We start from the raw sequence: 27117 nt of genomic DNA, 5'->3' as shown, positions 1-27117 counted from the left end.
CATCCTGGTCAAGGTGCGGCGCCTGCTAGCCACGGACCAGGGTGAGGTCCATCAAGTTCCTTCTCGGGATGATGTCCTCATGCATCTATCTTGTACCCCTTTGCAGATTTCGGATGCGTCCGCTACAGGAGTTCCTCGATGCCCGCCCGACAGACTTTCGCCAGGATGTCCAGACCAGAGTGTTGGACATGCCGTTCGACGGCAACAACCTTTTTGGTAAGGCGGTGGACGAGTCTCTACAGGCCATCAAGACTGACTCGGAGACGGCCCGGGCCCTAGGGGTACTTCAACAGCGACGGCCCTTTCGGAGCTCCTGAGGCAGACAGGGTGCCTCCAAAGGATCCAGCGGTGGCTCCTCCACTTACCGCCAGGCGGCCCGCTCCTCTTCCCAGGAGGCCTACAGAGGTCGCGGCAAGCAAGGGGGATCCTGCCGTCGTCACCAAGGAGGCCAAGGCGGCAAGGCCGCCTCCAAGCAAGACTGACCCGGCCGTGTTGTCGGGCCCCCACCGAAGCACCCCGGTGGGAGGCCGGCTGACGAAGTTCACCAGCGTGTGGGAGTCCATCTCCACCGACCGTTGGGTGTTGGACACCCTGGCCAACGGGCACTCGCTGGAATTCCTAAAGTGCCCTCACATTCCTCCCGTGGCCATGAAGGAGAATCATGTCCCTCAACTGCTGTTGGAGGTAAGGGCGATGCTCAAGAAAGGGGCCATCGAGCTCGTCCCCAGGAGGCTCTGGGGCTCCAGAGTGTACTCAAGGTACTTCCTCGTCAGAAAGAAGACAGGCGGTTGGCGTCCCATCCTGGACCTGCGTCGGTTAAACAAATACATCAAGGCGCAGAAATTCAGGATGGTCACCCTCCAGCACGTGCTGGGACAGCTGGAGGAGGGCGACTTCCTATCGTCGTTGGACCTGGAGGATGCTTACTTCCATATCCCCATTCTAGAAGGGCACAGGAAGTTTCTCAGGTTCGTGGTTCAGGGACGCCACTACCAATTCAGAGCCCTACCGTTCGGATTAAAGTTGGCACCCAGGGTATTCACCAAGTGCCTGGCACCAGTGGCGGCGCGGCTGCGCCTGCAGGGGATCCACGTCTACCCCTACCTGGGCGACTGGCAAGGACAAGGAAACTCGCCGTCGAACATACGACGAGGACCGTCCGGTTGCTCACGGAACTGGGGTTCGCCATCAACTACCCCAAATCCCACCTGGTTCCATCGCAAGTAGCACTGTTTCTGGGAGCGAAGCTCTATACAGTGGGGCAATTGGCCTCCCCGTCAGAGGAGAGGACCAAGACCATCCTGGGCAAGGTGCGGCACCTGCTAGCCACGGACGTGGCCAGGGTGAGGTCCATCAAGTTCCTTCTCGGGATGATGTCCTCGTGCATCTATCTTGTACCCCTTTGCAGACTTCGGATGCGTCCGCTACAGGAGTTCCTCGATGCCCGCTGATTTCAGGCGACGGGCTGCTTCGAGGACAGGATCCCTCTCGACGAGGAGTTCCGTCGGGCGATCCTATGTTGGGGTACCCGTGCTCACCTCACTACAGGCACGGACTTTCAAACCCTATCGTTTCAGGAGACGGTGATGACGGACGCCTCTCTGGGGGTTGGGAGGCCCACACCGGAGATCTCCACGCAAGAGGCCTTTGGCTCCCGGAGGAGAGGTCTCTCCACATCAACATTCTGGAGCTCCGAGCAGTGTTCTGGGTCCTCAAGTCGTTCCTTCCATCCTTCAAGGACAAAGTGGTGAGGATCTTCACCAACAACACCACCACGATGTTCTACACACAGAAGCAGGGGGGCACCATATCCCCAGCCCTATCCAAGGAGGCCCAGGATCTGCGGCACTGGGCCGTCACCCAGGGGATGTTTCTGGTTCCTTTCCACTTAGCAGGAATAAAAAACACCATAACCGACTCACTCAGCAGGGAGCTGCGCTCGTACCACGAGAGGGAACTGCTTCAAGACCAAGTGGATCGGCTCTTTCGACGATGGGGCAAACCCCGGATCGACCTTTTCGCGACGACGACGAACTCCAAGTGCCAGAGGTTCGCCAGCAGATTCCTGCAGCCGAGGAGCATGGGCGATGCTTTCTCGTTCCCCTGGGACGGCCTGTTTCTATACGCGTTCCCTCCATTGTCGTTGCTGCTCCGCCTCATCAACCAGCTCAAGAAGTCCAGGTGCAGAATGATCCTTGTCGCACCGGCGTGGCCGAGGCAGATCTGGTTCCTGGACCTTCTGGACTTGTCAACGTCCCCACCAGTCAAGCTGCTGGCGGACGCGGATCTTCTCTCCAGAGAAGGGGGCGCCATTCTCCATCACGACCCACAGTCGCTGAACTTGCAGGCCTGGCTCCTGCAGCACTAGAGTTTGGAGGGTACGATATCCCGGCAGACTGCAGAAAGGTTCTTGCAAAAGCCAGGGCGTCCTCAACTCTTAAATGTTACGGTCATAAGTGGAAGAGGTTCTCTGTCTGGTGCCGTGCACAGAAGATTAACCCTCTGCGGATTATGGCCCCTCAAGTAATGCCGTACCTACTGTCGCTGGCCAAAGCTGGACTGGCTCACGCCTCCATCAAAATACATCTGGCTGCCATCTCCTGATATACCAGGACTACGGGACGGGCGTCCTTGTGGTCTCATCGCCTGGTGAAGGAATTTATGAAGGGACTATTCTGATCGTTCCCGCCGGTGAAGGCTCCTGCCCCGGCGTGGGAGCTTAATGTGGTGCTGACCAGGCTCATGGGGGCCCCATTCCAGCCTATGCATTCGGCGCCCCTGAAGTTCCTGTCATGGAAGACAGCGTTCCTCGTGGCCATCACCTCTGCACGACGAGTGGGAAAGATCCATGCCCTATCTTGCAAGCCTCCATACTTGACTTTTCATGACACGAGGGTGGTGCTGAGGACACACCCCTCCTTCATGCCCAAGGTGCCATCGGACTTCCACCTCAACGAGCCCTTGGTGTTACCAGTTTTCTTCCCGTCGCCTTCGACGCCGGCCGAGAGGACTTTGAACTCGCTGGATGTAGCTAGAGCGCTGAAGTTCTACGTGGACCTCACGAAGAGTTTTGGGTCTGTGAATCAAGGGAAGGCTCTCTCGAAGACTTGCATTTCCAGATGGTTCTCCGGGTGCATCATGCATTGTCACCGGTTGGCAAACCAACCGCTGCCCGGCCGTCCGAGAGCCCATTCGACCAGAGCAATCGCTGCTACTACGGCGTTCCTGTCTGGTGTGCCCCTGCTGGACATCTGCGTGGCTGCTACGTGGAGATCTACGCACACCTTCACAAGATTCTACTGCGTCGATCGGCACTCCTGGGAGGAGTCCAGGGTCGGCCAAGCAGTGCTGCGCAACCTGTTTGCCTAAGGTGAGCCTGGTGAGGAGGTAAGAATTGCTTAATGTTGAGTTTTGGATGTAATGCTTAATGTTGAGCCTTTGCCACCTCCCGTGGTTGTGCATGTGTATACAGACTCCATGCTGGAGAAGGAACAATTTACTTACCTGTAACTGTTGTTCTCCAGCATGGGTCTGGCATGGATTCACATGTGAACCCTCCCGCCTACCCCTCTGCGGCTCTTCACTTGGTCATACTGCCACTTTGCGTGCTACCAAATCTTAGGATGGCTGCCAGAGGCGGGGCTTAGGGAGAGGGCAGCCATTGGCTGGGGGCAGTATGACTCAGAGATCAGTGATTGGTTACTACTAAGAAAGACAGATCAGAAACGAAACTGATACTGATTTATTCTTTACCGAGGATTCCCAGCCTGACGACGGGGAATATTCATGAGCATGTGAATCCATGCCAGACCCATGCTGGATAACAACAGTTGCAGGTAAGTAACTTGATCTCTCCTGAGATGTCAGTTTGGGGAAGCCTGGAACCAACATTACTACAAGCAAAGAATTATTAACAGTTGTGTGAAGTAGAAATCATTCCTGGCAGGTGAGTAAACACAGGAGAGTAACAGTTGTGTAAAAGTGAAAGCCATGGAGCGTGGCTAGCCAGAGACGCCAGCAGATGCTGCTCCACTGAGCTCCTGACCCGAGATCCGTCCTGACCTGTAAAAACCCCAAAATGATGCAGATCGAGCCCCCAAAACAAAGGGAGAGCACCCCCACGAAGGGAGGAAGCAGCTACTTAAAATGCAGCGAATGTCGACATGGAATCAAGGAGCAGCGGCTGACAGGCAAAAGGCGGGCGTCTCCGAGCGGGAGGAGCAGAGATGCGTCCCCCCTCCCGTGAACTAGCCCCCAGAAGCGAATTGTGCCCTAGGAAGGAGGATCGGCACCCCCCCTACAGTCAGGACTTAACTGTGAGGAGTGGGGGATGGCACCTGAAGGGGGGAGGAGGAGCACCCACCCACGCTGCCGCGGCTGCCAGTGAAGCAACATATCCCCTGAAGGAGCGCGCAGTGACACTTGAGGACTAGAGAAGACTCGAGGGTCACGACAGAACCCGGGGCCCCCGTCGGTGAGATCTGGAGCCCGCTCCGGCAATGAGCCCCAGTAGAGGATACACGTAGAGCAGGTGAGAGAATAAGAAGGAGAAAAGAGCATGCATCCTGTTTCTGGGGCCACCAGGGAAGGGGACGGTAGCGGTCCAGTCCAAAAAGGAGGCGACCTACGCATGGGTGCCCAGGAAGGCCAGCAGATCGTGAAAAGGCCGGGGGCCCTGGCAGTGAAGGGAGGAACCACGCTACAGTAAAGTGCATGCACCACGGCCATCGGCGAGAGAGAGCTGAGACGGGGGACCACCAAGCCACCCAGGGTCAACAAATACAAGCAACGCTGCATGTGTCAGGTAAGGACAAAGGCAGTGAATATGGCAAGGGAAATGTGCACAAAATCACACAGTGAATAGCTTTGAGTCAAACAACATGCACACAGAAACCAAGACTCATGTATACTAAAACCCAGGAGTGCAAACAGAGTGCGACACCAATACAAATATATGAAAAGGGATGCGGAGTAAGCACTTAGAAGCTCCTTATGACTGCAGGGAAAGTTGGCAAGCTCCCTACCCACAATTGCTATTACAGGTACTGACAGCGCTAAGCCCACTTAGAAGGCAAGCAGCGACAGGATCTGTGATCTAACACTCTTGATGGTATTGAATAAGGAAACTTAAAAACAGTACTCACGAGGACGAGAAATACCACTTGAATGTCAGCAAGTACACGAACCCAGAAAGGCTATAACAGCAATGGGAGGATAACTAAATACATAAGACTCAAGACAAGGGGCAAGAAGGAATAGTGATTACAGAATAGTGAGGAAAGAATAGGCATTCACACAGGAGCTAGCTACAACAGCACACCACATCTAATAATCAATGGGAAATAAATGCAGAAGTGCAAGGGAAAACATGGAATGGATTCCAAGAGAAAGTAAGGAACAGGAGTAGGGATAAACGAAATTACAAAGGCAAACTCCCCCACCCATCCAAGGAAAAAGGCAGGAAGCTAATCTATAAAGAGGAAAGACTAAAGCATCAAGGTTTACAGCAGCAAAGGACAAAGAAATATAGAACACAGGCCAACTGGGCTGCACCAAAAGGGAAAGCACTGAGAAATGCTGCCTGCTAACAGAGGAAGACAGAAAGGGAATCTGGGAAGCAAAAATCAATTAGGCACATAAATTCCAGGGATAAGGAACAAGGAATATATACTTGGAACTAGGCACAACGCTAAGAATCAGAAACAAGGGACGAGTCACAAAACAGGAACACTGCATCAATGACCAGCGCTGGACTGAAGCAAACTGAGGCTTTTAAACCTGCTTAACAAGCACACACCGCTGGTGTGCTGCCTGCTGCACCTGCAGCCACAGGTGTTGCCTATCCTCCACCCAACCTTGTCCTGCAAGGGTGGAGATGAAGCTGTGGGCCAGGCATTCTGGGAAGCATAGTCATTTGATTAAAGCAGCATACTGGCTGCCAAAAACCTGGAATGGGTCAGGAAGGGAAGTAGCTTGGAAAATAAGGATCTAGCGCTCCCAATTCATCACAGCACTCTAGCATAAGGTTCGGAAGGAAAGTCCAGTAGGGAATAAACCCCAAATCATGCCCCCAACGGGAGCGAAGGGAGTGAATCGTGACAGCATGCATAATGTAGCAATAAAGGGCCACCCCACCAGAGTGGGGGAAGTAGGCACTGCATAACAGTGAACACACAGAAGCAACAAAGTCAAATAGCGCTGCATCCACAACACAGCAAGAGGGAAGGCCATCCCACCAAAGCAGACAAAGCAACCACCAAACAGAGGTTGCCACGCCAGAGCAACATAGCCAATTAGCGCTGCATTATCATTGCGGTAGCAAGGGAGGTCACCACCCCACCATCACTGAAGGAACACAGTGCGAATGAGTGGGGCAGCATTTCACAAAACAACCTAATATGGCGGCAAAACAACCGGCGAGACAAAGGGGCCCACAATCAGGGGACATCAAGGCGCTCATGCAGGGTGCAGACCCACAAAAGCATGCACAGCAACAAACTAATATCCAAATCCACTCACCACTCTCTACACACCTGGAGGAGGAGGACCCCCCAATCAGAAGGTCAGACCGGTTGGCCATGCTGAAGGAGCTAAAGAAGGACATTAAAGAGAGTGCCCCTGATCTAACAAAGGCCATCTCAGACCTTAACAGAAATGTTATGGTGGTGGAGAGGCGAGTGGACGATCTCGAAACAGCAGCCTGTGAACAGGGACACGCTCACGATGAGCTGGCGCAACAAATGCAAATAGTCCTGGACAAGCAAGAGGAGCCTGGAAATAGGTTAAGACGGAACAATATACGGATTCGAGGGGTTCCCAAGGCAATATCAGACAGGGACTGACAAGGATACATGAAGAGCTTGTTCCAGTCCATCTTGGGAACAGAATGTGAGCGAGAAATAGTGCTGGACTGTACCCACCGAGTATTCTCATCATTCCAGATTAGCAGAAATCTTACACTGGATGTCTTGACCAGAGTACATTTGTACTAAGTAAAGGAGGAAATAATGAAGGAAGCACATAAACAAGAACCAGTGAGATTCAGAGACACCCCACTAGCCCTATTCCAAGACTTGGCACATGCAACACTCAATAAACGAAAGCGCCTTCGAGTAGTAACAAGTTAGCTTCACGCAAACAAGACCCGATATCGATGGACGTTCTTGTGCGCCCTGTGATTTGAGTGGCAAGGGCAACAATACTCGATCTCTAAAGAAGAAGAATTGGCTGAATTGATAGAAGAGGGGCAACCCACCGGACCAAAAGAGTGTCAAGAGGACAAGGAAGAAATCCAGCCGACAGGTAGGAAAGACCGATGGAGATCGGCTCATCTGCAACCAACGGGGAGAAATAGAAATATAGATGCTAAAGAGGAGGCGCCACCATAAAGGAAACAGCAAACAGGTACCAGGTGCTTTGCAGAGGGGAAGTTACCACAAAAACAATTGGCAACTCAGAAAGGGGGAGGCAAGACTCTATGACACACAGATTCTACACAAATATGGGTTGAAGGGGAGGGATGGGAGAGAAAGACCGGATTAGCCCTCATCATCCTGGGTGGTATTGATACCCAGTGGAGGATGACTAAGATTTTATGGGACAGTTGGGAGGGGTCAAAGGCGGGGTACAGTTAATATTGTTGGGTTTGGGGGGAGGGTTGGAATGGTGGTGCGAGAACCCTTGTTAGGTACTCAAAGGAAAGGGTCAAAGAAAGGTCTTATTGAAGGGTTTCGAACAGGGATAGGATGATGAATGACCTACATATGGTATCCCTAAATGTCCAGGGCAACTCCCCGGTCAAAAGACGCTCTATATTACGGCACCTGATGGAGTTGCATACCACGGTTGCCCGGCTACAAGAAACCATTTGCTCCCGAAAGACGAGGTGCGCCTCAACTTAAAAAAATCCAGAAACAGTACTTTGCCTCTAGTGGGGCTAAAAAAAGGGGGACTGGTGATACCGATCGCTAAGGAGGCAGAATTTACATAACCATTTTCACACAAAGATCCAGAGGTAGGGGGTAGGGGAATTGTTAAGGGGACAACTGGTGACACTGGTGGCGATTTATGGTCGCAACAAAAAACAGGAACATTTTCTTACTAGGTTCTGGGGGAAACTCTTGGAGTGGTATGTGGGGAAGGTATTAGTAGGGGGAGACTTTAACTGCGTGATCGACCCACTCATGGACAAGACTCTCCCCCCCCCCACACAGGCAGATGGCAGACATAGACAGGCGCAAGCGCAACTTCTCAGGGTACTACACTTTTTCCAACCATAACCCAGGGCATACACACACTATTCAGTGGTCCACAGGGGATTCCCCCGCATAGATATGATTCTAGTCTCTGATACTCTTATACTCCAGGTGACAGACATAGAAATTGGGACAAGATACCTATCGGATCACGCCCGGTTATCCTTCATTTGAAAACTCTGACTGCGGCACCGGAGGGGCAGAAACAGTGGCGCTTGAATGCCCTAATACTAAGGGACCCAATTATTGAGGACCCATATGGAAGACACCTTAAGACACTACTTTCGGGAGAGCGACACAGAGGGAGCGAACTGGGGAATAGTGTGGGGTGCGAGTAAAGCTGTCATGAGGGGAGAATTCATAGCTAAGATATCCACATACATGAGAGAAAAAGAACTGGTGAGGATAGCACTTGAAAAGGTGGCAACAGAAGCCGAAGGCTTGTACAAAGACACTGGGCTGAAGAGGGCATGGCGAGCTCTGATGAAGGCCAGGGCCAAATTAGAAGCACACCTACCAGATAGATCAGTGCACTTACTAATACAAACAAAACACACATTCGAGGGGATTGGGTCCTCCGACGTATTCCATATCTATGACATGTAATCACCACAGCTGTGCTGCTTCGGAAACTTTTTTCCTGGCGTCTGCGTCCTGCGTCAATGACATCGATGCGCCATCGTCGAGGACCTCCTCTGACATCCGACGTCATCCGATGTGATAAGTAGGACGCACGACGCCCGTAGCCTCAGTTCCGTTTTTTCCGCGAACGTGTTGCTTCGTGTTTCTCGGTTTAACGCCTCGACTCTTTGGAGTTCTGTTCTTCTCGGTTCTTCGAACCTGTTCGTTTTGCGAAAATCCTTCGTGTGAAGATGTCTTCTACTTCGTCTTCGACCCCGCGTCCGGGCTTCAAGAAGTGCGGGGAGTGTGGGTCCAAGATGTCGGTGACGGACTCGCACAACGCCTGCCTCTGGTGCCTCGGGGAGGCCCACGACACGGATGACTGTATCGACTGCCAGTCGCTCACGTCCAAAGCCTTACGCGAACGTAAGAAGAAGTTGTCGGTAGGTCGGGTGTCCAAGCCCCGGAAGTCGAAGTCTGCGGGGCTTTCGACGGATGATTCGAGGGGTGACTCTCCGCGTCATCGTCGGAAGTCTCGTGGGTCTCCTTCTAGGAGTCGGTCTCGCCACTCCTCAGCCTCTTCGAGGCATTCTCGGAAGCACCGACACCGGTCGTCTTCCAGGTCCTCTTCGGAGGACTCTGCCCGGCACGTCGCTTACCCCACCAGCCGTGCGACGCCGGAGGAATGGGCTTCCTTCAGGAAGAAAATGCTGGCGATTCTTGAGTCGCAGGGTACTAAGCAGTCCGCGCCCCCGAGTGGGGTCGGCCGTGAGAGGTCGAGAGACACCGCTCGCAAGAGTGGTCGGCACGAGTCACGGGAGAGGTCCCGTTCGGACAAGGAGACTCGTTCTCGACGTACCCGTTCCAGGTCCTGGTCCTCGACGCGTTCGAGACTGTGTGCACCTGTGAGGTCTTCGAGGAAGACATCGACGTCTGAGGCGTCGAGGGCGTCGACAGGCTTTCTCGAGGCTCCGGCTCCGAGGAAGTCGTCGAAGCCGTCGACACTCAGGTCGTCGAAGGACACGCTCGGGGCTCCGGCTTCGAGGGCTGTGTCGACGCCGCCGATGCTGGAGGCGCTGCATCTGACGTCGACGCCGATTTCCTCGACGTCGCCGCCGATCCTCTCGGCGCCGATGCCGGTTCTCTCGACGCCGGCGCCGATTCGCTCGACGCCATCGACGCCTTTCGTGTCGGAGGTACCCCGTGGCACGGGAGGACCCCCTAGGAAGGCTCTGGTCAAGAGCAAGCACTCTCGGGTGTCTTCTTTTCGCCACCTCGTGTATATTGCAGAGGCGGATGAGGATTCTGATGGCCTGGTTCCTAGTCAGGTTCCAGATGAAATTGTCTCGGGCCATAGTCAGTTTGACGATTTGAGGCAGTCACTGCATGATGCCAGTGGACTGGACACCTCTCCGGAGGTGGAGTTTTGTAGGCCTGAGCCTGGCTCTCATGCCGATTCCTCGTACCAGCGCCTTATGGCTAGGGTTTCTGAGTACTTGGGATGGTCTGCTCCCCCAGGGGAGTTTGTGCAGGATGATCTGACGGACATACTTGATGTGGGTCCCCCAACTGACCCGGTACTGCCGTTCCATATGGCTTTACAGAGAAGGGTGGCGGCGGCTTGGACTGCTCCGGAGAGTCTCCCGGCGGTGGGCAGATCCTTGTCGCGAAAATACCATCCAGCCAGTAGCGACCCCTGCTACTTCACCAGGCACCCCACTCCGGAGAGTTTGGTGGTGCAGACGGCCACGGCCCCGGCAAAGCAGGCGTCGTACCCTACCATCCCTCCTGATAGGGACGACAAACGTTTTGATGGCTGGGCGAAGAAAGTGTTTTCTTCTGGTGGTATGGCGCTTTAGGCGGCCAACTCCATTTGTGCCTTGTCTCGTTTCACGCACACTCTGTGGAACTGTGTTGCGTTAGCGGCTGAACATATTCCCGAAGGGGACGAACGGGATGGTTTCCTTGCTATGGTCCAGGATGGTAAGGATGCCATGTGTGAGTCCGTTCAGTCGGGTTTGGACTTAGCTGAATGCGTCAGTAGGTCCATGGCGGCGAGCACCGTGATACGCAGGTTTGCGTGGTTGCGGAAGTCGGGGTTTGCTCCTGATGTGCAGTCCCGGCTCCTCAACATGCCCTTTGACGGTGAACACCTTTTTGGCAGCAAGGCTGACGAGAGCCTTGAGAGGTTGCAGACCTCAAAAGCTGCAGCGAAGTCGTTGGGCGCTGGAGTTCGCCAACCTCCGCCTTTTCGTCCTAGGGGACAGCAGTGGAGGGGTGGTTCCTTTCGCTATTACTCGTCCTTCAGTAAAGCGAGAGAAGCTGGCAGTCAAAGGGGCCTATGCAGGGGTACCAGAGGTGGACGACAGGGTACCCGTGGTGCCAAGGCCGCTCGGGCAGTTGCCTCTTTGCCCTCAGGTAACGCCGCAGCCGCTCCCACTCAGTCATGAGGCCATGTCCCATGGTTCGCCGGTTGGGGGAAGGCTGGCGCAGCATCTTGTAGAGTGGCAAGCCATTACTTCAGATGTGTGGGTTCTGGAGATCATAACCCACGGCTACTGTCTTCCTTTTCGGCACAGGCCTCGCGACAATCCACCGGGGAACCTCTCTTTGCAGAGTCCGGATCCGCTCCTTGCTCAGGAAATTCAAGCCCTGCTGGAGAAAGGCGCCATAGAACTGGTGCCTGTAGCGGAGAGGAACAAGGGATGGTATTCCCCTTATTTTTTGATTTCGAAGAAAGACGGGGGATTGAGACCCATCATGGACTTGCGCGGTTTGAACAAACTCCTCAGGAAGGACAAGTTCAAGATGGTTACTCTCTCTCAAGTCCTCCAGGCCCTTCAGCTTCAGGACTGGTTGGTGTCTCTCGTCCTCAAGGATGCTTACTTCCATGTGCCGATCCATCCCAAGCACAAGAAGTACCTGAGGTTCGCGGTTGGCGACTCGCACTTTCAGTTTCGGGTCCTGCCGTTCGGATTGACCTCCGCCCCGAGGGTTTTCACCAAGCTCATGGTGGTGGTGGCAGCGCATCTCAGGCAAGGGGGGATTCACGTCTACCCCTACCTGGACGATTGGTTGATCAGGGTGAGCTCTCCCGAGCAAGTCCTGGATCATCTGTCCGTCACCTGCCACTCCCTTCACAGGCTGGGCTTCTCCCTCAATTTAAAGAAGTCCCATTTGATGCCAACACAGCGGCTCCAGTACATCGGAGCAGTGCTCGACACTTCCCTGGGGCAGTGTTTTCCTCCCCAGGTGAGGGCTCTTCACATTCAGCAGATGGTGCACAAGTTTCAGCATGCCCAGACGCTCCCAGCGTTCGAGTTCTTGAGGTTGCTCGGCCTCATGGTATCCTGCATTCTTCTGGTGCCAGAGGCTCGCCTGCGGATGAGATCTTTGCAGTGGGCACTCAAGACGCAATGGTCGCAGTCCTCCGGCAGGATGTCGGACTCGGTTCTGGTGCCGCCCTCGGTCGCCCGGGACCTTCTGTGGTGGGCCGTCGAAGGCAACTTGATGAAGGGGGCTCCATTTTGGCTTCCCTGGCCGGAGGTGACGATCGTGACGGATGCATCCCTCACGGGATGGGGAGCTCATGCCAACGGGCTGACAGTCAGCGGTCGTTGGTCTCCGTCGGAGTCCAGACTCCATATCAATCTGTTGGAGCTGAGGGCCGTCAGGCTAGCCCTGAAGGCTTTTCTGCCGACTGTGCGAGGAAAGAATGTCCTGATCCTGACGGACAACACAGTGGCCATGCACTACCTCAACAAAAAGGGGGGGGCAGGGTCACTTCCTCTGTGCAGGGAGGCGATGCAGCTCGAGTTCTGGGCCATCCAGCAGGAAGTTTCGATCTCGGCAGTTCATCTGGCCGGAGACGAAAACGTGACGGCGGACGCTCTGAGCAGGCAGACCGCGATCTCTCACGAGTGGGAGTTGGCTCAGGAGATTCTCCTGGAGATCTTCGCCCTTTGGGGGACCCCTCAAGTGGATCTCTTCGCCTCCAGTGTCAACCGAAAGTGCGAAAGGTTTTGCTCGCGGGAATTTCCTCCAAAAGGAGCCTTAGGAGACGCGTTCGTGGTGGAGTGGTCATTCCCGCTGCTGTATGTGTTTCCTCCAGTCCCCGTCATCCCGCAAGTGCTGCGGAGGTTACGGAAGTTCGGTTCCCGGATGATCCTCATTGCTCCGGCGTGGGCTCGGAGGACGTGGTACCCGGACCTTCTCGACTTGTCCATCTGCCCTCCACGTCGTCTTCCCTACCGAGACGATCTGCTCTCACGGGAGGGGGGTCAGGTTCTCCATCCAGAGGTCAGATCCCTCAACCTTCACGCTTGGCTTCTGAAAGGTTGAGGTATAAGGATTGGGACCTCCCTGAAGACGTGATGGAGGTGTTGCTTTCGGCCCGAAGGCCACAACAAAGTCTCTGTACCGTTGCCGTTGGCGTAAGTTTTGCGACTGGTGCAGGGTTCAGAATGTGGATCCTTTTGCATGTGACATCCCCATGGTTCTGTCCTTTTTACTTTCTTTGGCCCACAGGGGCTTGCAAGTGGGTACCATTAAAGGTTACCTGGCGGCGCTGTCCATCTTTAAGCGCTCGTCTGAAGAGTGTTCTTACTTTAAAATCCCTTTAATTTCACAGTTTCTGAAAGGGCTCACTAATGTGTTCCCTCCGTCACCTTTCCTGGTGCCCGGTTGGGATTTAAACCTTGTTCTTAAGTTTCTTATGGGTGCTCCGTTTCAGCCTTTACATTCTTGCCCTTTGAGGCTGTTAACTCTGAAAACTGTGTTTTTAGTTGCGGTTACTTCCGCTCGCAGAGTGAGTGAGTTACAGGCACTTTCAGTTCAGCCACCCTTCACTGTATTTCACAAGGACAGGGTTGTCCTTAGAGTTCGTCCTTCTTTTCTTCCGAAGGTAGTGACGGAATTTCATTTAGCCCAGAAGGTTGTTCTTCCGGTATTCTATCCTCCTCCGCATCCTGGTAAGGAAGAGGAGAGGCTCCATAGGCTTGATCCTAGGAGAGCTTTAAGCTTTTATGTTTCACGCATGTCCCGGGTCAGAGTGGACGATCAACTCTTTATTGGTTACGCTGGAAAGCGTTTGGGGCAAGCTGTGACGAAACAGACTTTGTCTCGCTGGATTATTTTAGCCATCTCGGAGTGTTACCGCTTGGCGGGTAGGGACCCACCGTCTGGCTTGCGGGCCCATTCTACCAGGGGTGTGGCTGCATCTACTGCCCTGCAGAGGGGTGTTCCTATTCGCAACATCTGTGATGCAGCCACCTGGGCTTCAGTACATACATTTGTACGTCACTATTCCCTCGATTCCATCCGAGGGCAGGATCTGGCCTTTGGCAAGGCGGTCCTTTGCTCTGCTATTTGATTGGCTATTCTAAATTTTGATTCTAAATTCTTTCCCTCCTCCTTGCTCTGGTACTGCTTTGGGAGTCTGTCATAGATATGGAATACGTCGGAGGACCCAATCCCCTCGAAGAACAAGTTACTTTCTTACCTGGTAACGTTCTTTCGATGGGATGGTCCGACGACGTATTCCATATCGCTCCCGCCCTGCCTTCCCCGCTGCAGAATTTCTTTTGCGATTGCAGCTTACGTTCCGCAAGGCTTTGTGTCTGACTGGCAGTTGACTAATGTCACACGTTCTGGGGGAAAAAACTACGACTGAGGCTACGGGCGTCGTGCGTCCTACTTATCAAATCGGATGACGTCGGACGTCGGAGGAGGTCCTCGACGACGGCGCATCGACGTCATCGACGCAGGACGCAGACGCCAGGAAATAAGTTTCCGAAGCAGCACAGCTGTGGTGATTACATGTCATACATATGGAATAAGTCGTCGGACCATCCCATCGAAAGAACGTTACCAGGTAAGAAAGTAACTTGTTCTACTATGTAAAAGGGGACAAGGCAAACAGATTCCTGGCAGCGAAGCTCAGGAAACAGCAAGCAAAGAACTGTATTACACAGCTGAGAAATGGGGAAGGGAATTTGAAGAGAGAGGAGGCCGAAAAGATGGAAATCATGCACGACTTTGACTTCAGGGCTGTAGCAGGGGAGGGATTAAAAGAAAGCAACCAACAGGCGTTCTTGATGGGACCTAACATGCCAAATAAAACAGGTTCAGACAGAGAGGCACTGGAGGCCCCCTTCACAGAGGTGGAAGTTAGCAGGGCAATACATTTATTAACAAGGAACAAGGCCCCCAGACCTGACGGGTACAGGAACAAATATTATAAAATGTTTCAAATCCTCTTGACAAGCCCACTAACAAGACTTTTCAACCATATAAGGGACACAGCAAAGGTTTCCAGGCACATGGGCCCTTCCACGACCATGCTATTACTAAAGCCAAGAAAAGTTCCCACCTCATGTTCCAGCTACCAACCAATTTCCCTACTCAATGGGGATGCTAAACTATATGCAAAGGTCCTCTCCCTTAGACTAATGGCAATCGAACCAAAAATAATCCACCGGGAGCAGGCAGGGTTTATAATGGGAAGACACACACAGGACAATGTCCTAAGGGCAATAAATGTGTCAGATTGGGGTAGGAGGACGTGACAGAAATTCTCCAGGTTGGCTTTGAATGCCACAAGAGCGTTCGACAGCATGGAATGGAACTACCTTAAGCTGGGGGGATTTGGGTGCGGAGAGACCTTTACACGAATGATCTAGACCAACTTCAGGTCTCCAACCATGAAACTACAAGTGAACGGGAGAATCTCAGAACCTATATCCATTCGGAGGGGAACCAGACAAGGGTGCCCACTCTGACCCTTGGTTCTCGCTATGGCATTGGAGCCCCTGGCTGGTTATATGCAGACGATGTACTGATGTTCCTGAGAGACAGGGCGCTCACTCCTGAGGATGTTGTCCCTCCTGCACGACTTTGCATGGGCCTCAGGCTTCCGTATTAATTATGCGAAATCCAAGGCACTTAATATCACAGAGGATCAGTCAAATGTAGCACAATGGTGTGAATCCTACCCTCTATTCTGGGAGCGGGATGCTCTAGAATTTGGAGGTAAAACTGACCCCCCCATACAAAGTGATTTTTGCAGCCAACATCCCAGACCTCCTGAGAAACCTCCAAGGGTATCTCAAGAGATGGGAACTACAGGAGTTCTCATGGTTCGCTCGTATCACGGCTGTCAAAATGACATTACTGCCCAGATTGTGTCATGGCCACTGGGCAAGAACCACAGACTCCACAACACAAAGGGTGCAGTTGGACCCAGTCCTGGTGCCTTTGGCGCCAGGCTCATGAGTAAGTGTGCCCTGCACACTTTTATTTTGGTGCAAGTGCTGGTTTCCCCCTGCAGGGCCTCCACGTGCATCCTGGTCAGGCGTGGCCTTAGGAGAGAGTTGGGCTGCATGTGCAGCATCCTCTAGGAGTGGCAAGGTGGGGCCACGAGTCAGAACTAATGGGCGTGGCTGGAGCCAGGCTATTTATGCCTGCCCCGCCCGCATGCAAGTGCTTTGCGTTAATCTGCTTATGGCAGCGTAACGCTCACCGCCGCCTAGAGCTCATCCTTCCCTGATTCCAACAGCAACCGCAGTCGGAGCGCATCCTTCCCTGATTCCAACAGCAACCGCAGTCGGAGTGCATCCTTACCTGATTCCGGCTACCAGCCACAGCACTTAACCGGGAGTCCGCTTACGGGCAGCATCATCGCGGAGCCAGGCATCCTTCATTCGCCGACAGATCTCCGGATAGCAGCACTTCAGTCCGACATCGACAGTTCCTGCAAGAGAAAAAGACAAAACAAGGTTAGAAAATCGCTAAAAACATTACGCAGAGATCGCGCTTAGACAAATCCTCACGCTTGACCTTAAAACCAAAACTTTCCATCTATTGGAACGTCGTGAACTCCCTTCTCTTCTATTGGTGCTCGCTTCTTGCACCTATTCGGAGAAAGCGAAGGAGAGACATTATAAAAGGATGCGGACAATAATCAAGGTAAGACATTATTAAAAGGATACTTATCTTTGGAGTGGTTCAGCCACAGACAGTCTGGGCTGCCACGCACATGGAGCAGTGAAGGAACTCGGTCCATCTAAAGCGCCCCTGCAGTGAGAAGCAGGATGGAGCGCTCGCCATCATCATTAAACAGGTGAGACTATATGGGTCAGCACATGCTCACCACATTCTGGGAAGAAGGGTTCGAGGGACACAGCAGTCAAATCACAGCATTCTCACAAGCTCTCATATCCTCGCAGGGCTTTCATATCCTCGCAGGGGCAGTGCTAACAACCAGCGCAGTCCACAACACACGAGCAGGGGAAGAAGCCTGACAAAGGGAAGCCTTTTCCAGGGAGGGCTGCAACCGTGCCCCAACGTCCCCGCAGAGACTAGGTGAGCGTAACAGATTTTTATGTCATGAGCTCTCCCCCGATATGGACTCCCCCAAAGATGATCTCACACCTACAGAAAGGGATATCCCATTTCATTTGGGGAGGTGAGAAGCTTTGAGTGGCTAGAAGAATCCTGTTTAGGGGTGCAGGACTGGAGGGTCCCTGAAATGTCCCGTTACCACATGGCAGCGCAACTGGTGCCAAGGCCACACTGGACCTCACAGGGCACGGAACGGGGAGGTGCGAGCTGAAACAATATGCTACTGACTTTCCATTGTGGTGCGTAGGGTTCCTGAAAGCAAGATCGAGAGAAGCAGGGGGACCTTTGTTAGAATCCACAAGAACAACTCTCTGCTACAGGGACAATGCACTCTGGGGGAAAAAACTCAAGGCTGGGATGGGCCCCTTTACACCAATGGGATATAACAATGACATCTCGCCTGGGAAGACCCAGAGCTTTTGGGCGAAATGGGAAGGACACGCCACCCTAACCCTAAGTGATTTCTTTGAAGATGGGCCGCCCCTGCAATTTGAGGAATGCAAAACTAAATTCTCTCTACTCGAACAAGAAAGGTTCCATTATATGGAAGTCAGACACTGGGTTACAACCAAAGAGTGTAGGGAAGCGGCCAACAGATCCCCGGTGGGCTTGGAACTCACTATGAAGGAAGGAGCACCCGAGAAAGGCATTTTGTGTCACTTACTAGATGGGGCAGAGTCAGGGGATATATTACCATACATGGGAGCGGGAGCGGGACCTAGGGGTAAATATCACAGAGGAAGAATGGGGACAGATATGGGAGTGGGTGCAAAAAGTCTCCTGCTGCACTATGATGAAGGACTCGGCGTATAAGATATATATGCGATGGTACATGACCCCACACAGCTGCATACATCCCGGACATCTCGATGGAATGCTGGAGAGGGTGTGGCCAACTGGGGGACATGGGAAACATGTGGTGGACGTGCCCAAAGGCAAAAACATTTTGGAGGGAAATCTTGAGCCACAGTCGGAAGATTTTGGGGGTAAAACTACTTATGTGCCCAAAAGTGATCCTATTAGGAGTGTTAGCAGAGGGAGTGTATGACGCAAGTGGATCAAGGGTCACACTCATCACCCATATGCTCACCGGAGCAAGGGTTACCACGGCACATAATTGGAAATCTGAACAAGGCCTGATACTGGCAATGTGGTGGGTCAGAATGTGGGGAATCATGGCCATGGAAAAAGTATATGCATTGGCAATGGGCAAATACTGACGTTTCACATGGCTCCCATTTCACGAGTTTGTATCCGAAAGAGACCAAGTATATCACAAACCCACCCTGCTCCGGAACTTCTCGGTGCTGTGAGTAAAAGTAGGCTGGACTGGACACAAGAAAGGGAAACCTCATAGAGGCATGCAAAGGACCAAGCCTATACCCAGAGTTCAAAGAAGCAACTACATGTATGCAAATTCACCACCAAAGTTATAGTTTGTTGGGGAGTTGGATAGGGCAGGGTAGGGAAGGGATGGGGGGGGGGAGAAAATTGTGAACCTGAAAACTGTATCATCACCATAGTTGTATTAAGTGTTTGAATATGTTGGCTGGTGGAGTTCACTTGAAAATAAAGCTTTTTAAAAAAAAAAAAAGTGAAAGCCATTCCTGGTAGGTGAGTGAACGGGGAAAGGAGCAGTTGCTTTAAAGAAGAAAAACTGTGTTATAAAAAGTGTGAAGATATTTGCTTTATCATTTTGACAAATTATTGTACAACAAGAGAGATTTGCTTTGCCACTCTGACAAGTATATTCTACAACAAAGACTGTTGCTATATACTTTGAAATAATCATTTTGGCATCTTGAGAGGAATACTTTGTGAGAGAAACAGTTGCTTTGGTTTTGAAAACATATTCTATGTAAAAGACTATTATTACATTCTTCTGAGCAACCATGTTAACATCTTGAAAGGAAGACTTTGTGAACGAAAAACAGTTGCCCAGTGTTCTATGGAAGAGACATGTGTTTTTCTGTTACGCCGTCCTATGGTCACACCCCGCGAACGAACGCCCATAGGTCTACTGTTCCTTCCCTCTCTGGTTCTGGTCCACATTCACCTTCTATCCCCACATCTCCACTCCCTCAGGCAGTGCGGCAGCGGCGGCGGGTTATAATGTACAGGAAGGGCACACAAAGGCATCCTGTTGGCTATGGGCATACTAACCTGTTACTTTCACCTCATCAGTGGCAGCTACCCTGGCGTCTTGCAGCCGGCCGGCGGAGCCGTTGACTCCTCCCGCTGTATCGTCACGCCTCCAGGAAGACCCGGCAGCATATTGATACTTTGGGTCACGTGACGAGGAAACGTGCAGGATCGTGCGTCATGTGACGGGGCTACATGACACTCCTCTGCCCATTCAAAACCTGAGAACCTGAGCGGGAACGCTCATTCAGTGCTTCACAGCTGATTCTTTCGAGCACTGTTCGGCGTCTTCCTGTATTACTGTCACGGGACTGGACTACGGACTGTTTTCTTGGATTTCCCTTGTCAAGCTCTTGGTTATTTTATTGCTTGGCTGTTTCAGGACTCTTTGGACTGTTTTTTGGATTCCTTTGGATTGCCCTTGGCTTCGACGCACACGGCTGGTCTTGACCTCGGAACTCTTCACGGACTGCATACGGATCTCCACCTCTACTACCTCCAAACGTGTCATACCCGCCCACACAGGTTTTGCAGTGCTATACCATCTCAATTGCCTTCCAGTGCGACGCCTTGCCCGCTGCTGCTTGTCGCACACTGCAGCTGCACGGGACACCTCCATTCCATCTGTGCTATTCAGAACCCAGACCCCTCCATCTTGATAAGCCCCTTGGTATTCATTTACGCTCTGTTTTCATTGGTTCACTTGCCATTGTACTTACCTATTGCTTGCCTCACAGCGGTTGGGGGGTCTCCGGTGTTCCTGGTTCCTGGCATTTCCGGCACTCAAATACCTGTGGCCTCAAGGATCGCTCAGGGAGTTATTTGCATCTTCCTGAGTGGTACTTGTGGACAGAGGCCCCATAATCTTCACGACCATCAAGTCATAACATTTGCCAATTTGAGAGATGTGTGGGATATATTGAACTGAATAGAATATTGTTGGAACACAACTCTTTCAAAAGTCTTCCTCAATTGATCTAGGGGAAGGGAGCCAGCACTGAGACACAAGGATTACTTTACTGGCGTTACAATTTTGAACTCTTGCAAATTTTTGTTGAACTTGAAACAGACACATTTTCCTTGTACACTATCTTGGTTGTATATGTTAGTGTGAGGGTCAGATATTTTGGACACAAGGTTGACTTTCTGTCATGATCTCTGCTTCCAAAAGATCAGGACTTGCCCGACTCCCTTGGAAGCAGACCCATAACCCCGGTTCCGAGTGCCAGGCAGTCCCAATTGGGACCTTTTGGACCCTGTCCTGGCGCCAGTGGCACCAGGCTCATAAAGATGCCCAGTGCCAGCGCTGGAAGCGCCGGGCTCATTATGCTTGGGTGGACTTACCTGCAGCAGACCATGCTGCTTACTTACCTGCCAGTTGAACCCCTGATCCTCTTCTGTTTGGGACTACTTTTCCTGTTGGGTGGGGCAGGAGCCACTCCCTAGGTTCAGAATACTGGAACTCTTCTGGAAAGCAGGAACTCTTTTCTTACCTAGGCGTGGCTGTGGAAGGAGACACCTAAGCACTACAGGAGGCTATTTAAACCACACCCGATGGATGAATCTTGCTTTGTGTTATTCTGCATTCTCTGCAGCAGAACGCTCATCGTGTCTTCTGCTTCTGATCCTGGGCCTAAGGGAACAAAGGCTTACCATCCTGGAATCCAGTCTTCAGCAGCACCTGTAAAGACAAAGAAAGAACAGGTTAGCACTATGGTCTTCAGTGGCAGCGCATCTCTTACCTGGTCCATCGGCTGTCACCAACGCCTCGCGCTGCATTCCGGCATCTGAAAGACAAAAGCTTACCAGCTCTTCGCACGCTCCGGAGGCCTTCGGCGCTGCATCCCGCATCTGAAAGACAAAAGAAGGTGCGTTTAAAGACATTGGGCAACTTTATTACTCACGTGCCATTACTCCTTCTCACGCCGAATCCAGTGGGTATTCCAGCACCCTTCAGCTTCTCTAAAGCTCCGAACTTGTACCTGCAAGATAAAAGGGACAGTTAGTGCGCATCGTGAAGCAGGCTACAATCGCTTACTTACGTGCTTCCAGGCGCTTCTATTCCTCACGCGGGTTCGATCCTCAACTCTCATCATCCCGCCATCCGCCATCGCCGGAACCCTGCAAAACAAGAGATATCATTACAAAAGACTTTTAAGACATTTGAAGTGCCCAGAACTTCCTGTTCGTGCAGTTAACGACGGACAGCAGTCCTCTGAGGTCAAGAGGCCTGCACCCTTATCCAGTGAAGAAACTGGTTACGGCACCCTGCCCCGAGGCAGATGGAGAGCTCAGCGTTCACTTACCTAAGGTGAGGGCGTTAACCTTTGGGGTTCTACAGGAGAATAGAAAGGGAAGAGGAGAGAGGCACCCAATAACCCCAGTTCATTAATCCCATATTTTCTATCTGCAGACATCTTACTCTTCGAGTCAGACATACAGTGCACAGAGGTCCAGCCCAAAGAGCCAACCGTGTGTTACACATCACCTTTGAAGATACGGCATTCACCCAGTCAAGACCGGCGCCTCTGCGGGAATCAGGTGAGCGTTACACTTTCTTTAGTTTTAGTTTTCTAGTTAGGGATATTCTTGTTAGAATAGGGACAGATAGACCTTTATCACAGCACCTTTTATTTTTAATAAACATGGCAAATTTTGAGAAAAGGACAACTTTGTGCCCATCTCTCATTTCTGACCCCACACATGCATCAGTACACTTTTGGCAGGAGAGTAAACCAAGTGTCCTTGGAAAGCCAATACAAAGGGGTCTAGGACCCAAGTGAACCACAGAGAATACAATATGTTAAGTCATTTAGAATGCGACTGTACACAAGTGTACAAGCCAAAGTAAATGGGTCGGAACCCTGAGAAAATCAAGAAGAGAGAGATTGAAATCAACTGTATAAAATATCCTACTGGGCAAAAACCTACAGAGCAACACTATCTCTGAAAGATGCGGAAAAAATGCTTGCTGCTTTAATGGACACTAATGGAAGGAGTGTTTGGCAAATAATAAAAGAAGATGGAGATGCAACAACGTCGTACCTTCATAATCCAATACCCAAAGAAAAATGGGCGAAACACTTTAATATCAAATGAGCATCTGGAGGACTCAAGTACGGGAAACACAGCAAAACCCCTTGAAAGATCACTTGTCTTTCACATCATAAAAAGCATTAGCAAATCCCGAGTGCCAGGGCCTGACGGGATCTGCAATGCGGTAATAAAAGAAGCACCAGAACACTGGGCAGAGTTTTGCGAAAATCGATTCACTAGAATATTTACAACGTGCAAACTACCCAAATCATGGAAACTGGCTATTATGATACCCATATTTAAACAAGGGGATCAATATATACCGACGAACTACAGACCAATCGCTCTGCTGCACGCGGTAGGAAAAATCTTTGCGATGGTCATATTAGACAGACTAAAGGCATGACTAAAATCATCTAAAGCCATCGATAAAAGGCAAACAGGCTTTGTCAAAGAAGTTGACAATAACCTGAATTAATTGCTACTAAGTCTTTATTTTAAACTTTCTTTATTGGCATTTTCAAACAAAACAAACAATAAGGCCATGCGCCGGGCGCCTCGCAAGTGCCCATCCCCCCCGCCACCCCACCCCGCCCATTGCAATGGCATTGTCTGTATGCTTGAGCAATTATGAGCATTGTGCCGTCTCCGTGGCTTCGGCGTTGTGCGTTGAGCTGGTACTCGAGTTCTGTGAAGGGGATCAGTGTTGCGGGTCTAGTACGTCCGTTGTTGAAAGCAGGTATGCTATATATGGGCCCCAAATGTCTGGGGGGCGTGAATGGGAGCGGTAGCGTCTTGATGAAGTTAGTTTCCACGTCTTGGCAATACGTAATGTATTTAAGGCAGAGTTGTGGGCTTGGTGGGGTCCTCTACCCCAGTTGTATGCGACTCTTCTTCATACCAAGACTAGAAGTAGGTTTGTTAGTTTTCTAACTGTGCTAGGCAGTGATTGGGTCAGTCCTAGCATTGTTATTTTTGGGTCGGGGTCGAGGACCGTTCCTATTATTTCTGATGTTTTTTCCAGCACTGCCCTCCAAAAGGTAACTACCGGTGGGCATGACCACGCCAGGTGTAGGAAGTCCGCTTCCGGCTCTCTGCATCTGTCGCACTCTGCCGATATTGTGTCTCTTTGGGCATGGAGTTTCGCTGGTGTATGGTACGTTTGATGCAGGAAGTTAAAGTGGATCAGCTTAAATCTCGAGTTAATCGATACTTTTTGAGGGAGATTTAGTATGTAGGCCCATTCCCCCTCTGGGATTATGCTTCCAAGCGTTTTTTTCCATCTCCTTTAGGCGCCTGAGCAGGGTGGGTTTGGTTCGCTGAGGAGGGCTCTGTAGATGTTTGCTACCAAATGCCCCTCTCCTTGGGCCTGGATTGTGTTGTGGAGTAGTGGCCAAACTGGTGGTTGTTGTGGAAAGGTCGGGATTGCTGCCTGCAGTGAGTGTCGCAGTCTGAAATAGATGAAGTTATCGAGGGCGTTATTGCTTCCTCTGTCTTGGGCTTGTTGGAGGGACAGGAATGTACCTTCTGGGAAGAGATCATTCATGGTGCTTAGCAGTAGTTTTTCCGTCCAAAGCAGGAAGACCTTTTCTGTTGTGATGTGGATTCCTGGGATGTGTTTAATCGGGAGAAGAGGGGAGAATCTGGATGTAACGTTACTTTTCTTGGCTATCTTTTTCCAGATTGAGTACGTGGTAGTGACAGTGTTCATGGATGATTGATTGACCAGGAATTAGCCAAAGATAATGGCACAGGGGAGATGTGGTGTTGCCAGCGCTCTCTCTATCTGAACGTGGGGTCTTATGAAATGCGTTGTATACCAATGGCTAAGGAATTGGGCTTGGGCTGCCCAGTAGTAGCGTTCCATGTCGGGGAGAGCTAAACCGCCCTGTCGCATTGGTAGAGTTAGTGTGGTATAGGCCACTCTCGCCACCTTGCCCGCCCAGATGAGGTCAAGGGCCATGCTGATCCGCTGTAGGAACTTATGTGGGAGAAGCAGAGGGATGTTGGATAAGAGGTACAAAGGTTTCGGTAGGATGATCATCTTCACTATTGATACTCTGCCCCAGATGGTAAGTGGTAGGGATTTCCACCTGTCTATTTTGAGTTGAATAGTGTCCAATGTGGCTTTGTAGTTATCCCGTAGGATGTCTTCTTTCAATCTGGACATATGGATACCGAGGCATCTCACATGCGAGTGTTGCCACTGGAAGCCAAAGTCGTCTGCGAATTTGGTGATGGCGTAGGTGAGTGGAAAGATGACTGATTTGCTACTGTTGATTCTCAGTCCTGAGAAATGGCCAAATTGGATTATTGCTCTCATCACTAGGTTCAGGTTCTCGTCGGCGTTCTGGAGAAACAGGGCTACATCGTCCGCATATAGTGAGCCGCGTATAGTGAGATGATCATTTTGTGTGGGCCGAATGTAAGGCCTCTATGTAGGTGATGCATGCGCAGGTCAGAGGCTCCATTACTAGGGCAAACAAAAGTGCGGAGAGTGGACAGCCTTGTCTGGTCCCTCTTCTTTGATGGATGTCGGCCGATTGGATACCGTCCAGTGTGATGTTTGACGTTGGTTTTTTGTAAAACAGTGAGACCAGTTGTATGAAGCGTTTACCCAGGCCCATCCTTTCTAGAAATGTAAAGAGGAAGGGCCATTCGACAGAGTTGAAGGCCTTTTCGGCGTCCAGTAGAACCGCCACCGCATGGCGTTCTGGGTCGAGGGCTTCTATCGCTCCGAACATTCTTCTTATCCCGTAGGAAGTGTTCCTCCCTGGGATGAAGCCGGCTTGATCGGCCAGTACCATGGCGGGCATGAGGGATAATAGTCTCGCAAAGATTTTATTGTCCAGATTTATCAGTGATATTGGTCTATATGTGGCATGCCTGCGCCACGGGCGCACTTATTTGCAACCATCATGGACTAATTGTTATTCATTCATCTTCATAATACTCATTGAACAACCCCTATTCACACTTTGGTCCTTAATTCCCATTTGCGCAACATTGGTACTTTCCTATTTAATTCAACTAACTACATGTACCATAATGCACCTTGCTTCAGCTATCAATTCCTGGCCATTCACATTCGTCTGTATTGGAACCACAATCCCCAGAAGCCCTAGCAATCAGTGCTGCTTCCACCATCTCAGGACCAGAGAGGGAGGAGGCAGATTATCTTCAGATGTGCTGCTCCAGGTGCTGCCAATTAGCCTGCCTCACTACAGGGCAGGGCTGTATTTAAGCAGCTGCCTGCAGGAGCTCAGTCTCTTGCATCAAGAGTCCTCCTAGCGGTTTTTTGCCTTCTGATTCGAATTTGTATGCTGTTCCTGCTGCTGCATTTTCCTGCTTTGATCCAGTGCTCTTTCGGGGCTGCCTGCCTTGCAGCCTGCTACACTCTGCTGCGTACAGCCCTAGCCTTCTGGGCCCTCAGCCTCACAGCCCTGCTCCTCTGGGCTCCCTGTCTTGCAGCCTGCTACACCCTGCTGCCAACAGCCCTAGCCTTCTGGGCTCCCTGCCTCACAGTCCTGCTCCTCTGGGCTCCCTGCCTTGCAGCTTGCAACCCACCGCTGCCTACAGCCCTGGTCCTCTGGGCTCCCTGCCTTGCAGCCTGTTATACTCCGCTGCCTTCAGCCCTAGCCTTCTGGGCTCTCTGTCTCACAGCCCTGGTCCTCTGGGCTCCCTGCCTTGCAGCCTGTTACACTCCGCTGCCTACAGCCATAGCTTTCCGGGCTCCCTGCCTCGCTGCCCTGCTCCTCTGGGCTCCCTGCCTTGCAGCCTGCAATCCTCCGCTGCCTACAGCCCGGGTCCTCTGGGCTCCCTACCTTGCAGCCTGCTACTCTCTTCTGCTTTCAGCCCTGACCCTCTGGTCTCCCTGCCTCGACGCCCTGTTCCTTTGGGTTCGCTCCTTGCTGCCCTACTCCTCTGGGCTCTCTGTCTGCCGACTACTACAGCTCTCAGTCCTGCTCCTCTGGACTCTCTGCCTTGCAGCCTACTACAGTCCTCTGAAATCCACTACAGTTTTTCTGCACCTTGTGCCATCCGTTACTGCAGCCCTGCTTCCTTGTTTGCAGCCCCCCTATTTCCTGGCTGCTGCTCCCTTGCTCTCTTCCTTGTTTGCAACCCCTTGTTCCTGATCCCTGTCCTTCTCTTCCTTGAGTCCTCTGTCCTCCCCTTTAGTTTACCCATTTCTATTGTACTGTTTTTTCCTTCATTCCCTTCTGCTAGATTTCTGTTAGACTTCCTTTTCCCTGGTTATTTCTGTTCTTGTCTCTCGAGTGTCTTATGTTGATCCTTTGTACAGAGCTTGACTGTTGGTTTCCGGCAGGCAACCTCTGCCCCTTCACTTGTCGCATTTTCTGTGTTACAGACACCCACAGCTGTTGTTCCCAGCCATGAGCAGACAGAGTGGGCCCCTGTAATAGTAATCTGTGCAGAAGGCTGGAGTTTCCAAAGGTCCGTGGAACACTCTTTTCCATTTCTGCATACACCTCAAGAGGGAATCCAGTTTGTTTGTTTCTTTGTTTCTTTGTATTTCCTGCCCCTTTCAGTTCACAACTACAGTTGCCTACTTTTCTTTCTTGTTGAGTTTCCTGCTGTGTGTTTACTTATCTGTCACCTTACATCAGCACAGCCACCCAAACCCTACCTGGGGGCCCTGTGC

General features: G+C 51.6%; 1 protein-coding gene across 6 annotated transcripts in view; it reads left to right on the top strand.

Moving 5' to 3' along the window:
- Nucleotides 1-27117, top strand: part of PAICS (phosphoribosylaminoimidazole carboxylase and phosphoribosylaminoimidazolesuccinocarboxamide synthase) — a 1368496-nt gene that overhangs the window by 185428 nt on the left and 1155951 nt on the right. The window lies entirely within an intron of this gene.

The sequence above is a fragment of the Ambystoma mexicanum genome, chromosome 6q, assembly GCF_040938575.1.
Source record: "Ambystoma mexicanum isolate Mex_15411 chromosome 6q, UKY_AmexF1_1, whole genome shotgun sequence".
Taxonomy (NCBI): domain Eukaryota; kingdom Metazoa; phylum Chordata; class Amphibia; order Caudata; family Ambystomatidae; genus Ambystoma; species Ambystoma mexicanum.
The sequence above is the reverse complement of the archived record's forward strand: the minus strand, read 5'-3'. Positions and strand labels throughout refer to the sequence as shown.